The following is a 16,013-nucleotide window of genomic DNA, read 5'->3' as shown; positions in this document are numbered from 1 at the left end:
TATTATGGGATACAATCTGTACAAACTCTGCTCCTTCACTCACTGGATATTCAGTCCTGAACATTAGTCTGCATATTATGGGATACAATCTGTACAAACTCTGCTCCGTCACTCACTGGATATTCAGTCCTGAACATTAGTGTGGATATTATGGGATACAATCTGTACAAACTCTGCTCCTTCACTCACTGGATATTCAGTCCTGAACATTAATGTGGATATTATGGGATACAATCTGTACAAACTCTGCTCCTTCACTCACTGGATATTCAGTCCTGAACATTAATGTGGATATTATGGGATACAATCTGTACAAACTCTGCTCCTTCACTCACTGGATATTCAGTCCTGATCATTAGTGTGGATATTATGGGATACAATCTGTACAAACTCTTCTCCTTCACTCACTGGATATTCAGTCCTGAACATTAGTGTGGATATTATGGGATACAATCTGTACAAACTCTGCTCCTTCATTCACTGGATATTCAGTCCTGAACATTAGTCTGCATATTATGGGATACAATCTGTACAAACTCTGCTCCGTCACTCACTGGATATTCAGTCCTGAACATTAGTGTGGATATTATGGGATACAATCTGTACAAACTCTGCTCCTTTACTCACTGGATATTCAGTCCTGAACATTAGTGTAGATATTATGGGATAGAATCTGTACAAACTCTGCTCCTTCACTCACTGGATATTCAGTCCGGAACATTAGTGTGGATATTATGGGATACAATCTGTCCAAACTCTGCTCCTTTACTCACTGGATATTCAGTCCTGAACATTAGTGTAGATATTATGGGATAGAATCTGTACAAACTCTGCTCCTTTACTCACTGGATATTCAGTCCTGAACATTAGTGTAGATATTATGGGATAGAATCTGTACAAACTCTGCTCCTTTACTCACTGGATATTCAGTCCTGAACATTAGTGTGGATATTATGGGAGACAATCTGTACAAACTCTGCTCCTTCACTCACTGGATATTCAGTCCTGAACATTAGTGTGGATATTATGGGATAGAATCTGTACAAACTCTGCTCCGTCACTCACTGGATATTCAGTCCGGAACATTAGTGAGGATATTATGGGATACAATCTGTACAAACTCTGCTCCTTCACTCACTGGATATTCAGTCCTGAACATTAGTGTGGATATTATGGGATAGAATCTGTACAAACTCTGCTCCTTCACTCACTGGATATTCAGTCCTGAACATTAGTGTGGATATTATGGGATACAATCTGTACAAACTCTGCTCCGTCACTCACTGGATATTCAGTCCTGAACATTAGTGTGGATATTATGGGATAGAATCTGTACAAACTCTGCTCCTTCACTCACTGGATATTCAGTCCTGAACATTAGTGTGGATATTATGGGATACAATCTGTCCAAACTCTGCTCCTTTACTCACTGGATATTCAGTCCTGAACATTAGTGTGGATATTATGGGATAGAATCTGGACATCTCTGCTCCTTTACTCACTGGATATTCAGTCCTGAACATTAGTGTGGATATTATGGGATAGAATCTGGACAAACTCTGCTCCTTCACTCACTGGATATTCAGTCCTGAACATTAGTGTGGATATTATGGGATACAATCTGGACAAACTCTGCTCCTTCACTCACTGGATATTCAGTCCTGAACATTAGTGTGGATATTATGGGATACAATCTGTCCAAACTCTGCTCCTTTACTCACTGGATATTCAGTCCTGAACATTAGTGTGGATATTATGGGATACAATCTGTCCAAACTCTGCTCCTTTACTCACTGGATATTCAGTCCTGAACATTAGTGTGGATATTATGGGATACAATCTGTACAAACTCTGCTCCTTTACTCACTGGATATTCAGTCCTGAACATTAGTGTGGATATTATGGGATACAATCTGGACAAACTCTGCTCCGTCACTCACTGGATATTCAGTCCTGAACATTAGTGTGGATATTATGGGATACAATCTGTCCAAACTCTGCTCCTTTACTCACTGGATATTCAGTCCTGAACATTAGTGAGGATATTATGGGATAGAATCTGGACAACCTCTGCTCCGTCACTCACTGGATATTCAGTCCTGAACATTAGTGTGGATATTATGGGATACAATCTGTACAAACTCTGCTCCTTCACTCACTGGATATTCAGACCTGAACATTAGTGTGGATATTATGGGATACAATCTGCACAAACTCTGCTCCTTCACTCACTGGATATTCAGACCTGAACATTAGTGTGGATATTATGGGATACAATCTGTACAAACTCTGCTCCTTCACTCACTGGATATTCAGTCCTGAACATTAGTGTGGATATTATGGGATACAATCTGTACAAACTCTGCTCCTTCACTCACTGGATATTCAGTCCTGAACATTAGTGTGGATATTATGGGATACAATCTGGACAAACTCTGCTCCTTCACTCACTGGATATTCAGTCCTGAACATTAGTGTGGATATTATGGGATACAATCTGTACAAACTCTGCTCCTTCACTCACTGGATATTCAGTCCTGAACATTAGTGTGGATATTATGGGATACAATCTGGACAAACTCTGCTCCTTCACTCACTGGATATTCAGTCCTGAACATTAGTGTGGATATTATGGGATACAATCTGTACAAACTCTGCTCCGTCACTCACTGGATATTCAGTCCTGAACATTAGTGTGGATATTATGGGATACAATCTGTACAAACTCTGCTCCTTCACTCACTGGATATTCAGTCCTGAACATTAGTGTAGATATTATGGGATACAATCTGTACAAACTCTGCTCCTTCACTCACTGGATATTCAGTCCTGAACATTAGTGTGGATATTATGGGATACAATCTGTACAAACTCTGCTCCTTCACTCACTGGATATTCAGTCCTGAACATTAGTGTGGATATTATGGGATACAATCTGTACAAACTCTGCTCCTTCACTCACTGGATATTCAGTCCTGAACATTAGTGAGGATATTATGGGATACAATCTATACAAACTCTGCTCCTTCACTCACTGGATATTCAGTCCTGAACATTAGTGTGGATATTATGGGATAGAATCTGTACAAACTCTGCTCCTTCACTCACTGGATATTCAGTCCTGAACATTAGTGTGGATATTATGGGATAGAATCTGTACAAACTCTGCTCCTTCACTCACTGGATATTCAGTCCTGAACATTAGTGTGGATATTATGGGATAGAATCTGTACAAACTCTGCTCCTTCACTCACTGGATATTCAGTCCTGAACATTAGTGTGGATATTATGGGATAGAATCTGTACAAACTCTGCTCCTTCACTCACTGGATATTCAGTCCTGAACATTAGTGAGGATATTATGGGATAGAATCTGGACAAACTCTGCTCCATCACTCACTGGATATTCAGTCCTGAACATTAGTGTGGATATTATGGGATAGAATCTGTACAAACTCTGCTCCTTCACTCACTGGATATTCAGTCCTGAACATTAGTGTGGATATTATGGGATAGAATCTGTACAAACTCTGCTCCTTCACTCACTGGATATTCAGTCCTGAACATTAGTGAGGATATTATGGGATAGAATCTGTACAAACTCTGCTCCTTCACTCACTGGATATTCAGTCCGGAACATTAGTGTGGATATTATGGGATACAATCTGTACAAACTCTGCTCCTTCACTCACTGGATATTCAGTCCGGAACATTAGTGTGGATATTATGGGATACAATCTGTACAAACTCTGCTCCTTCACTCACTGGATATTCAGTCCTGAACATTAGTGAGGATATTATGGGATAGAATCTGTACAAACTCTGCTCCTTCACTCACTGGATATTCAGTCCGGAACATTAGTGTGGATATTATGGGATACAATCTGTACAAACTCTGCTCCTTCACTCACTGGATATTCAGTCCTGAACATTAGTGTGGATATTATGGGATACAATCTGTACAAACTCTGCTCCTTCACTCACTGGATATTCAGTCCGGAACATTAGTGTGGATATTATGGGATACAATCTGTACAAACTCTGCTCCGTCACTCACTGGATATTCAGTCCTGAACATTAGTGTGGATATTATGGGATACAATCTGTACAAACTCTGCTCCGTCACTCACTGGATATTCAGTCCTGAACATTAGTGTGGATATTATGGGATACAATCTGTACAAACTCTGCTCCTTCACTCACTGGATATTCAGTCCGGAACATTAGTGTGGATATTATGGGATACAATCTGTACAAACTCTGCTCCGTCACTCACTGGATATTCAGTCCTGAACATTAGTGTGGATATTATGGGATACAATCTGTACAAACTCTGCTCCATCACTCACTGGATATTCAGTCCTGAACATTAATGTGGATATTATGGGATACAATCTGTACAAACTCTGCTCCATCACTCACTGGATATTCAGTCCTGAACATTAATGTGGATATTATGGGATACAATCTGTACAAACTCTGCTCCATCACTCACTGGATATTCAGTCCTGAACATTAGTGTGGATATTATGGGATACAATCTGTACAAACTCTGCTCCTTTACTCACTGGATATTCAGTCCTGAACATTAGTGTGGATATTATGGGATACAATCTGTACAAACTCTGCTCCTTTACTCACTGGATATTCAGTCCTGAACATTAGTGTGGATATTATGGGATACAATCTGTACAAACTCTGCTCCTTTACTCACTGGATATTCAGTCCTGAACATTAGTGAGGATATTATGGGATACAATCTGGACAAACTCTGCTCCTTTACTCACTGGATATTCAGTCCTGAACATTAGTGTGGATATTATGGGATACAATCTGTACAAACTCTGCTCCTTTACTCACTGGATATTCAGTCCGGAACATTAGTGTGGATATTATGGGATAGAATCTGTACAAACTCTGCTCCGTCACTCACGGTCTCCTCACTTCATTTTCAGCCCCTGGCAGGAAGTGATCGTGCTGCGGAAGAGGAAGAGGAGGGAATGAGCCGATTGGCTCGATTCTCCAATTGACATCTTTGGCAGCCATTGAGAACCTGGGATAAGTTTAAGCCCAATGGCTGCTCGCATGTCAATCAATTCTCTCAGCCATTCACAAACGAGAAGGCGGGACCTCCCCTTGTTTCTTTGCTTTTTTTTGAGAATATTCAATCCAGTCAGTGTCAGTGATGAGAAGCAAAGAAGAGAAGGAGCTGGAGCTTTCATGTATACAGGATGTTCCAAAACATTTCACAGTCCCTCTGACAGTGCAGCACTGCCTCAGTACCGACCCACCAACAGTGCAGTGCTCCCTTCGTACCAACGCTCCGACAGTGTGGCACTCCCTCAGTACAGGCCCTCCGACAGTGTGGCACTCCCTCAGTCCCGACCCTCCGACATTGCGGCACTCCCTCTGTCCCGGCTCTCCAACAGTGCGGCACTCCCTCAGTACAGGCCCTCCGACAGTGTGGCACTCCCTCAGTCCCGACCCTCCGACATTGCGGCACTCCCTCAGTACAGGCCCTCCGACAGTGCGGCACTCCCTCAGTACCGACCCTCTGACATTGCGGCGCTCCCTCAGTACCAACCCTTCGACAGTGTGGCACTCCCTCTGTCCCGGCCCTCCGACAGTGCGGCACTCCCTCAGTACCAACCCTCTGACAATGCGGCACTCCCTCAGTACCGACCCCCCGGCAGCGTGGATCTCCCACAGTACCAAGCCTCAGACAGCGCAACGCTCCTTTTGTACTGCCTCTCTGACAGTGCGGTTCACCCTCCATATTGCAGAATCGTTACAGTGCTGAATGAGGCCATTTGGCCCATCTTGTTTGCGCTGGCTCTCTAAAAGCACAAGCTGGCTCAGTTACATTCCCCTGCCTTCTCCCCATCATCCTGCACATTCTTCCTTTTCATATAACTGTCTAATTCCCTACTGAATGCAGTTGAAGCTGCCTCCACCACATTCTCAGTCAGTGCATTCCAGACCTTAACCACTCGCTGTGTGAAAATGTTTTTCCTCATGTCATTTTTTCTTATCTTACCAAATACTTTAAATCTGTGCCCTCTCATTCTCGATCCTTTTATAACGGGAACAGTTTCTCTCTATCCACTCTGTTCAGAGACCTCATGATTTTGAATACCTCTATTAAATTACCTCTCAGAATTCCCTTCACCAAAGTAGACAGTCCAAACCTTTATTTTATTTATTTAGAGATACAGCACTGAAACAGGCCCTTCTGCCCACTGCGTCTGTGCTGACCGTCAACCACCGATTTATACTCATCCTATATTCCCAGCACATCCCCACATTCCCCTCCCACCTACCTATACTAGGGGCAATTTATAATGGCCACTTTACCTGTCAACCTGCAAGTCTTTGGCTGTGGGAGGAAACCGGGGCACCCGGAGGAAACCCATGCGGTCACAGGGAGAACTTACAAACTCCACACAGGCAGTACCCAGAATTGAACCCGGGTCGCTGGAGCTGTAAGGCTGCAGTGTTAACCACTGTGCCAATGTAAACTTCTCCAATCTATTGTCAGAACTGAAATTCCTCACTCCAGAACCATTCTCGTGAATCTTTTCTGTAATCTCTCCAATGCCTTCACGTCTTTCCTCAAGTGCAGTGCCCAGAATTGGGTGCAATATTCCAGCTGAGGCTGAAATAGTGTCTTATACAAGTTCAACATAACCTCCTTGCACTTGTACTTACGCCCCTATTAATAAAGCCCAGGATACTAAAGCCTGGCTACCCGACCCAAACCTGACCAAACCCGACTCTATGTGTCGGGTTCGGGTGGGGTGGGGTCTATATTCTGTGTCCAGCATTCGGACTCTGGTCAGGTTGGGCCGGGCTCTACTGTTTTGTTTTGTATTGTTTTCTTTTTAATCTACGTTTTGACGTGTATTTTTTCTGTTTCAATAACATGTTTGATATTTTCGGGTCGGGTCAGGCATGAAAAAGAATTCAAGGACTCGGGCTCCAGTAGGGTTCAGTTTGGCTGTGGTTGGGTCGGGCCTGGGTTGTCTTTTCATTTTATATCCAAGTAGGCCTTTACAGGATACTGTATGCTTTATTAACTGCTCTCTCAACCTCTCCCGCCACCTTGTATGACTTATGCACATATACACCAAGGTCCCTCTGCTCCAAGCACCCCCTTTAGAATTGTACCCTTTATTTTATATTATCTCTCTATGTTCTTCCTTGCAAAATGAATAACTTCACATTTCTCTGCATTCAAATTCATCTGCCACCTGTCTGCCCATTCCACCAATTTGATATGTCCTTTTGAAGTTCTACACTATCCTCTTTACAGTTCAAAATACTTACAAGTTTTGTATCATCTTCAAACTTTGAAATTGTGTCCTGTACACTAAGGTCTAGTTCATTAATATGTATCAGGAAAATCAGGGGTCCCAACACTGATCCCTGGGGAACTCCATTACAAACCTTCCTCCAGCTCGAAAAACATCCATTAATCACTGTTCTTTGTTTCCTGTCACTCAGCCAATTTCATATCCATGTTGTTACCGTCCCCTTTGTTCCATAAGCTACAAGTTTGCTCGCAAGTCTGTTGTGTGGCATTGTATCAAATGCCTTTTGAAAGTCCATGTACACCACATCGACAGCATTGCCCTCATCAACCCTCTCTGTTACCTCTTGAAAAAACTCCAGCAAGTTAGTTAAACATGATTATCCCTTACGAAATCCCTGCTGGCTTTCCTTAACTAACTCGCAATTGTCCATCTGACTATTGATTTTGTCCGAAATTATTTTGTCTAGAAGTTTTTCCACCACCGAAGTTAAACTGACTGGCCTGTAGTTGCTGGGCTTACCTTTACACTCTTTTTTGAACAAGCGTGTAACATTTGCAATTCTCCAGTCCTCTGGTACCACCCCCGAGTCTAAGGAAGACTGAAAAATTACAGCCAGAGCCTCTACGATTTCCACCCTCACTTCTCTCGGTATCCTTGGATGCATCTCATCCGGCCCTGGTGCTTTATCCACTTTAAGTTCAGACAGCCTATCCAATATAATATAAAATAAAAACAAGAAATGCTGGAAATACTGGCAGCATCTGTGGAGAGAGAAGCAGAGTTAATGTTTCAGGTCAGTGACATTTCTATGTCTTCTTTGAAGGTTGTTCATCTACCAGTTTTCCTGCCAGCTTTTGACTCCAATTTATTTGCCCCAGCTCCTTTCTTCCCCCATTGAAGTTGGCCTTCCCCCAGTTAGTTATCCTTACCCTGGATTGCTCTTTGTCCTTTTCCATAGTCAGCCTAAACATTATGATACAATGATCACTAACCCCTAACTGCTCTCCTACTGATACTTGATCCACTTGGCCCACCACATTCCCAAGTACCAGGTCTAGCAGTGCCTCCTTCCTCATTAGACTAGCAACAAACTGCTGTAGAAAATTTTCCTGAACACACTCTAGGAACTCTTGCCCCTCACTGCCATTTACATTACTCTTAACTCAGTCTATGTTTGGATAATTAAAGTCCCCCATTATAACTACACTATAATTTTTTGCACCTCTCTGTAATTTCCTTGCAAATTTGTTCCTCCATGTTCTTCCCACTAGCTGGTGGCCTATAGACAACACCGAGCAATTTAACTGCACCTTTTTTTCCTTAGCTCTAGCCAAATTGATTCAGTCCTCGACCCCTCTGGGACACTCTTTTTCTCCAGCACTGCAATGCTCTCCTTAATCAATACCATAACCCCTCCCCCATTTTTCCCATTCCTATCTTTCCTGAACACCTTGTATCGAGGAATATTTAACACCTAGTCTTGACCTTCTTTGAGCCAGGTCTCTGTTATAGCCACAACATCATATTTCCACATGACAATCTGCACCTGTAACTCATCAGTCTTATTAACCACACTCCGTGCATTCACATACATGCACATTAACCTTAATTCAGACTTTAAAACTTTCTCCCTTACTCTGACCCCATCTAATAACATATTATTCCCTAGTGTTGTGCTATCTATCTCCCCCAGTATACTGTGCACCTTGGTATTCCTCTCTGATACTTGCTCCTGGTTCCCACACCCCAAACAAGTTACCTGTTTTGCTTCCCTCCAATCTAAGTTCTATCTCAGGTTCCCATCCCCCTGACAATTTAGTTTAAACCCTCCCCAACAGCACCAGCAAATCTCCCTGAGAGGATATTCAACCCTGTCATGCTGAACCTCCAGCTGCCAAGAATGAGGCATATTAATTTCACCATATGGACATTAAATTTCAAATTGTTGCTGGGAAGAAGAGAAGGCGTGTTACAAGGGCTGCCAGACACTTGGCTGGAAGACATTTACATACCAATAGGGACAAGAGAGGTTACTTCCCTTATCCATTTAACCCACAATGGACTTTGAGCACCAGACGTTGAAGGCAGGGAAGCGCATTCCAGGCCCTGCTAAGATGATACAATCCACAGAGCCAAGACGTGGTCAGACTGACTAGTCACATGACTAACCTGCTTGGCAATCTGGGTTTTTCTGAATGGTATGAACAGTTTGAACTCAGAGACTGCAGAATTCTCCTGGACTGAAAAGACCTCTCCTGGCTGGCTCGCCACAATCTCTCCTGTCTGGCTCTCTCTCTCTCTCTCATGGAACTCCAAATCCACTGAAGACACACGAACCCCAAGAGAGAAAAGTCTCCTACATCGAACAAGGTTTAAGAAGAATACTGGGCCCCAACGAAAAGCAAGATCTACCTGCAATCAAGGCCTCTACAGTGAACTCGAAGAACCGTAAAATCAGGAAACTCTTCTGCACACAAAGGGTGTGAGAAGTATGGAACTCTCTTCCATCAATGACAATTGATGCTTGGTCAATTGTTAATTCTATACCAAAGGTATTAAAGGAAATGGGGCAAGGTCAGATAGATGGAGTTAGATCACAGATCCGCCATAATCCCACTGAATGATGGAACATGCTCGAGGGGCTAAATGGCCAACTCCTCTTCCTATATACTGCCCCTCCAACAAGGTAACACTCCCTCAGTGCTGCCCCTCTGTAGGACAGCATTCCCTCAGAGGAGCTGTACAAATCCAGGCCTCCAACACGGCATTACAATCTCAGGTTAATTCTCGGGGAAAGAAGATGGATCCAGTGTTAAATTGCAGGGGAAATGGAAAGGAATCCAGGGTTAAATCATCAGGGAAATGGGAGGAATCCAGGATTCAATTGTAATGGAAAGGGAAGGGAATCCTGGGTTGAATTACAGTGGAAAGGGAAGGAATCGTGGTCAAGCCTAAAGGCCAATTATTTATTTATACCCTTTCAATGAAAGGACAAACATTGTTGTCGGCTAGGGTGGGATTTTCAGCTCTCTATATACTCTCCCTGGGAGGGAATACATTCCAGGAATCTGCAACTTGAAAATCTGCAATTTGACAGGAACATTCCAGCAGGTGTAAAATCTACAATCTCATCTTTCACCAAGTCTAACACTTTCAGAAATATTCAAACTCTGTTGCCAGTGTCCTAGCTTGCACCAAGTGCTGTTCACCCAAGACTCCTGGGCTCGCTGATCTACATTGGCTCCCAGTTAAACATTGTCTCCATTTTAAAATTCTCGTCCTTGCCTCGGGCAGATTAGCACAGCTGCCTGAAGCTGCACGCCTTTCTCTACACTCTTCTCTGAGACCTTTCCCACAAGAAGAAAGAAAATTACAAAGACACAGTCTGCCAGTAGCAAGAACAAAACCTGTTTTCAGCCAGCTTTGCTCTCTGTCTAAGAAAAAGGTGACTTCAACAAATTAAGCTACCTCCATTTACCTTCAAGAGTGCAAAGAAGAAGAAATTTGAAAGAGAAGAATTTTTTCCAACAGTTCCTCCCCCATTCGGCATTTCCAGTTGGTGATCTCCAGTTTGTTTGGACTTTTTGATAATTAAAGATGGACTCTAGGGTTCAACTGAAATTCATGTCAGTTTATACTTCTATTTAGTAAATGTCCTTGCCTTTTTATTTATGCCTTTAACCGTTCCTTGTATGTTTGTAAACGTGCGTTGAGAAGTTAATCCCCTTCCCGAGTTTAAGTGTGTGTTAATAAACCCTAATTCTTTGATTTAACTTTAATGACCTTGTTTTCGTTGCGGTCATTTATTATCAGGGTTTAAGGGAGGGAAAAGTTCAATCACTAATCTGTTTACAGACAGGTGGTTGGAAAAACAGAGACATTTGTTTTAAAAAAATGATTAACTACCTGTTCGTAACACTGGTGTGAAATCAAAGTGATTAGAAAATTGTGACAATTGATCAGTCTCGGCAGTGCCGAAAAAAATCATTCATCACTAATAATCTGATCATTCAGATAAGCTGATGACCTGTGACTCAAGGTGGATCGGGACTCATACCCTGCAACCATTGCCCTTACCTGAGCTTCCTCAGGAAAACAGATCTCACCGGTGGACAAGCACAGTGTCATGCAGGCCCCCAGCTGGCAAGCATGGGGTATATTAATTTTGCCACATGGACATTAAATTTCAAACTGTTGTTGAAGTAAAGAAAGGACTTGCTTTAAAAATTTCCAGATATTGGCTGGAAATACATTTGCATATTAACTGACAGTGTTTGGAAGGATAAAGCAGCCATTCCCGAACACATTCAACCCACAATGGACTTTTGATCACCAGACGTTGAAGGGTTGAAGGTGGGGGAGTTCGCATTCCAGGTTGACTGTTAAGATGGCCGAATACACAAACAGACATGGTCAAACCAGCTAGTCACATGACTAACCTGCTGGGCAACCTGTGTTTTTGAATTTGTGTGAATAGTTTGGGCAGAAAGCAAAATGCTCCTGGACTGAGAAGATCTCTCCTGGCTGGCTCGGCACAGCCTCTCCTGTCTGCCTGCTTCCATCTCTTTCTCACAAGCCTCTAAATTCACTGAAGACACATGAACCCCAAAAGAGAAAAGTCTCCTACAGTGAACAAGGTTTAAGAAGCATACTGGTCCCCAACGGAAAGCAAGATCTACCTACAATCAAGAACTCTACAATGGTCTCGAAGAACCCTAACAAAAACTCTTCAGATATTGCCTCAAACTTTTCCACTTTATTTTTCTTCTGCTCTTTTCTGTCTCTATTTGTATGTGTGTATCGTGTATGCATGCTAGCGTGGGCACCTTGTGTATCCGTAGGCGTTAACCGAATCAGAGTTTAATAAATGTCAACTTTTCTTCTTTAAACCTAAGAAAGCCTATTTGTGCTGGTTTATTTGCCTTCCAATTGGAAAGCGATGAGCAAAGATTCATCAAGGGGGAGCTAAAAACACAGTGTGTTTAAAATTAAACCCTGTTATGGTAAGACCAGGTGAAGGCTGAGAGGGAACCCCAGATACCTTTCTCACCTGGAGTAACAGCAGTCACTGGGAACAAATATACTTCATATTTGGGCGGCACAGTGGTGCAGTGGTTAGCACCGCAGCCTCACTGCTCCAGGGACCCGGGTTCGATTCTGGGTACTGCCTGTGTGGAGTTTGCAAGTTCTCCCTGTGTCTGCGTGGGTTTTCTCCGGGTGCTCTGGTTTCCTCCCACAAGCCAAAAGACTTGCAGGTTGGTAGGTAAATTGGCCATTATAAATTGCCCCTAGTATAGGTAGGTGATAGGGAAATATAGGGACAGGTGAGGATGTGGTAGGAATATGGGATTAGTGTCGGATTAGTATAAATGGGTGGTTAATGGTCGGCACAGACTCGGTGGGCCGAAGGGCCTGTTTCAGTGCTGTATCTCTAAATCTGGATAAATCTAAAATCTTCATCAAACTGTTTTAATCAAACACACAGGGATACCAATCAGACACTACTAATCATTTCCATAGGTTGAAAAACACCAGGCTAATTAAGCATATAGCGTAGGCTCAGGATAATAAAGGAGATTTATTGCAGGAATGTACAGTTATACAGAAGCATGGTCAATCATCAGATGAACAATGCTGTATTTATCTTGTACCAATATTGAGAAGTATTTTTGAAACTGAAATAGCAAATGTTTCAACATTCTTGAAGTCCTTTAACTGAATTGTGGATGATTATAACAAGATTAATGGAGCTGACTGGAGTTCACCCTCACTGTTATGTTAAAGTCTAAATTGAGTAATCTCAGGAGACTGCAGCTGTTTCCCACGTCAGATGTTCATTTGTGTTGAAGTTAGGAGTTTTGAAGAACACCCTTCTTCTTGATCAAAGTACACCTGTTGTATCATAGGTATTAATCTTGAGTTGATTATTTTCCCAGATCTATCTTTGGCTGACAAATAACTACATAAGAACTTTGCTCCCTCTCTGCAACTTGCGTCTCTGCTCACTGCCTCCTCTCTATAATGGGCTGAGATCAGGAACTATCATCACCCCCAATCCATGCAGGGAGGGGGGGGGAGGCGGGGTGGTCTGCAGTTTGAAGGTGCATCCTGCAGTGCTCCTTGACACACTGAGTTAGAACCACTGTGCAGTCATTCCTACCCTGCTCTGCAGGCTATAGCCTATCTCTATATACAGGACCCTACTCAGCCTCAGTCTGTTCTACCCCAGTCCCTCGACCCTGCTCCAGGATCCTGCCCTGCCTCAGCCTGTTAACAGTTGAGGAGAGGAGATAATTAGGAAAATGGTAAAAAAAAGGCAAGCACAGGTTGCTGAGCTTATCGAGGCTGCTCCTTCCAACTCTATTTGTCACTCTATTTTATCGTCAGTGAAACTGTTCCTTGTTTTTTAGTCTCTTTCTCTCTCTGTGAAAATTGCTCTCTGTTAGTTTTTGTTGGTATCTCGCTTCCCTTACCTTAGATGAACTCCTGCCCCTTCTCTCCCTCCAGGTCGTACACAGGATCTATAATACCAGGCATTCTGCAGATACTGAGAGTGTTAGAATCAAGAACATAAGAAATAGGAGCAGGAGTAGACCATTCGGCCCCTTGAGACTGTGCAGCCATTGAGGCTGATCTTCTGCCTCAACTCCACTTTCCCGCCCACTCCCTGTGTCCATTGATTCCCTTAGAGATCAAAAATCTATCCGTCTCAGTTTTGAATGTGCTAAACAATGGAGTAGCCACAACTCTCTGGGGGAGAGCATTCCAAAGTTTCACAACCCTCTTAGTGAAGAGAGTTCTCCTCATGAAAGGAGCCCATTAGTTTTAGCTGAGGCTCAGAAATACCTGAAGACATTGACAGGGCACTAACCCTGTGGGAATGTGCTGGTGCTTCAGGAAGCTCTTCATTCTTGACCATTCCTTTCCCTGTGGGATGACGTTGTGTTAGGAAGATGGTCGGACAGGTCAGCTGTCTTGTCAGAAAGATTGCACTTTTCTGTTCTGGGAGGTGTTACAGAGGGTATGAGGAAGAGAAGCTGGTAGAACAGTTCTGGGAGATGTCACACTGAACACACTAGCCCATGTATGTTTGCTGATGATCCAGGAGCTCTGCTAACTGTGGGAAAGCTTTGTCGACAAGCTCACACCTGAAACAGTTCTTCATGTGTGTGGCTGCGCTGGTGACGGAGGAGGCTTGAGGACAGTGTGAAGGCCTTGGAACAAACATCACACTTGAAGGGTTTCTCTCCTGTGTGGATCCGTCTGTGATGCACGAGGTCTGATGACTGTGAGAAAGCTCGATCACAAACCTCACACCTGAAGGGTTTCTCCCCTGTGTGGGTCCTCTGATGGACCAGGAGAGTTGATGAATAAGTGAAAGCTCAATCACAAACTTCACACCTGAAGGTTTTCTCTCCCGTGTGGATCCTCCAGTGTTCCAGGAGATTTGATGACTTTGTGAAGGATTTATCACATATCTCACACCTGAAGGGTTTCTCTCCCGTGTGGATCCTCTGGTGTTCCAGGAGGTTTGATGACTTTGTGAAGGATTTATCACACACCTCACACCTGAAGGGTTTACCATCTGCATGAGTGCTCCGGTCTTGCAGGAGATCAGACAACTGCGTGAAAGTTTTGTCGCAAACCACAGGCTGGAATAGTTTCTTATTCCTGTGGGTGTGCTGGTGTCTTAGGAAACCCGATAACCGCGTGAACGCCCGGTCACACATTTCACACGTGAAGGGTCTCTCCCCTGTGTGAATAAGTCGATGGTTCATCAGGGTCGACAATTGTGTAAAAGCTTTGTCACATACCTCACACTTGAAATGCCTCTCCCCTGTGTGAGTACACTGGTGTTGTAGGAGGACCCATGACTGTTTGAAGGACCTGTCACATACCTCACACTTGAATGGTTTCTCACCCATGTACCTGCCCTGGTTACAGGAGGAAGAATGAGCAAAGCTTTGTCACCCACCTTGCACATGAATTCTTTCCACTTTGTAGATGTACCTGTGTATCAGAAGGTCTAAGGTCCACATGAAGGCCTCCTCACTCTTGGACAGCCTGTAAGAATGAGTCAGTGGTTCATGAGGCTCAATGAATGATTGAAGTCCTCCTCACACTCAAAGCTCACCTCACACTCAAAGCCCTCCTCACACTCGGAGCAGTCCTGACAGCCCGCACGATGAATGACCTTTCACCTGAGTGGATGTTCCAGTGTTTCAGGAACACCAATGACTGTGTGAAAACCACTGCTTGTGGAACCTGAGAGACTTCTTTCCAATCTCACCCGTTACACTCCCTCCATCCCCTTGACTGACCGATATCCCACAGCCAAACCTATGGAAGCGCTGGTTTTGATTGGATGCTGGATACTGGTCAATTTCTGATTGAGTATCAAAGTCCTCTTGAGTGATTGGGTCGCTGGAGATGATTTCACTGGAGATGATTTCACTGGGGAGTTTTCCCTTGGGTGACGGTCAGGATCTATTCTCAATGTTGATCGTCTCTCTATCCTCTCCTTTAATACAGGGTGATGCTCCTGAAAATACTATAAAACAAATTCCACAAATTGTCTCAACTCTGAAGGTGCTGCCTCCTCACTGGGAGACGAGTTCACACTAGAGGTTATTGAACCATGAAGGGAATGATGCTGATCTCACTGAACACCTGGTCACTTTCTGACTTTTTACACAACAA

At 43.5% G+C, this 16,013-nt stretch overlaps 1 pseudogene; it reads right to left on the bottom strand.

Moving 5' to 3' along the window:
• The window catches only part of LOC137346306 (zinc finger protein 271-like), a 33,990-nt pseudogene extending 18,752 nt beyond the window's left edge, over positions 1–15,238 (bottom strand).
• Positions 15,239–16,013: the final 775 nt, after the last annotated feature.

This window comes from Heterodontus francisci, chromosome 29 (assembly GCF_036365525.1).
Source record: "Heterodontus francisci isolate sHetFra1 chromosome 29, sHetFra1.hap1, whole genome shotgun sequence".
Lineage (NCBI taxonomy): Eukaryota > Metazoa > Chordata > Chondrichthyes > Heterodontiformes > Heterodontidae > Heterodontus > Heterodontus francisci.
This window is presented reverse-complemented; position numbering and strand designations above follow the sequence as displayed.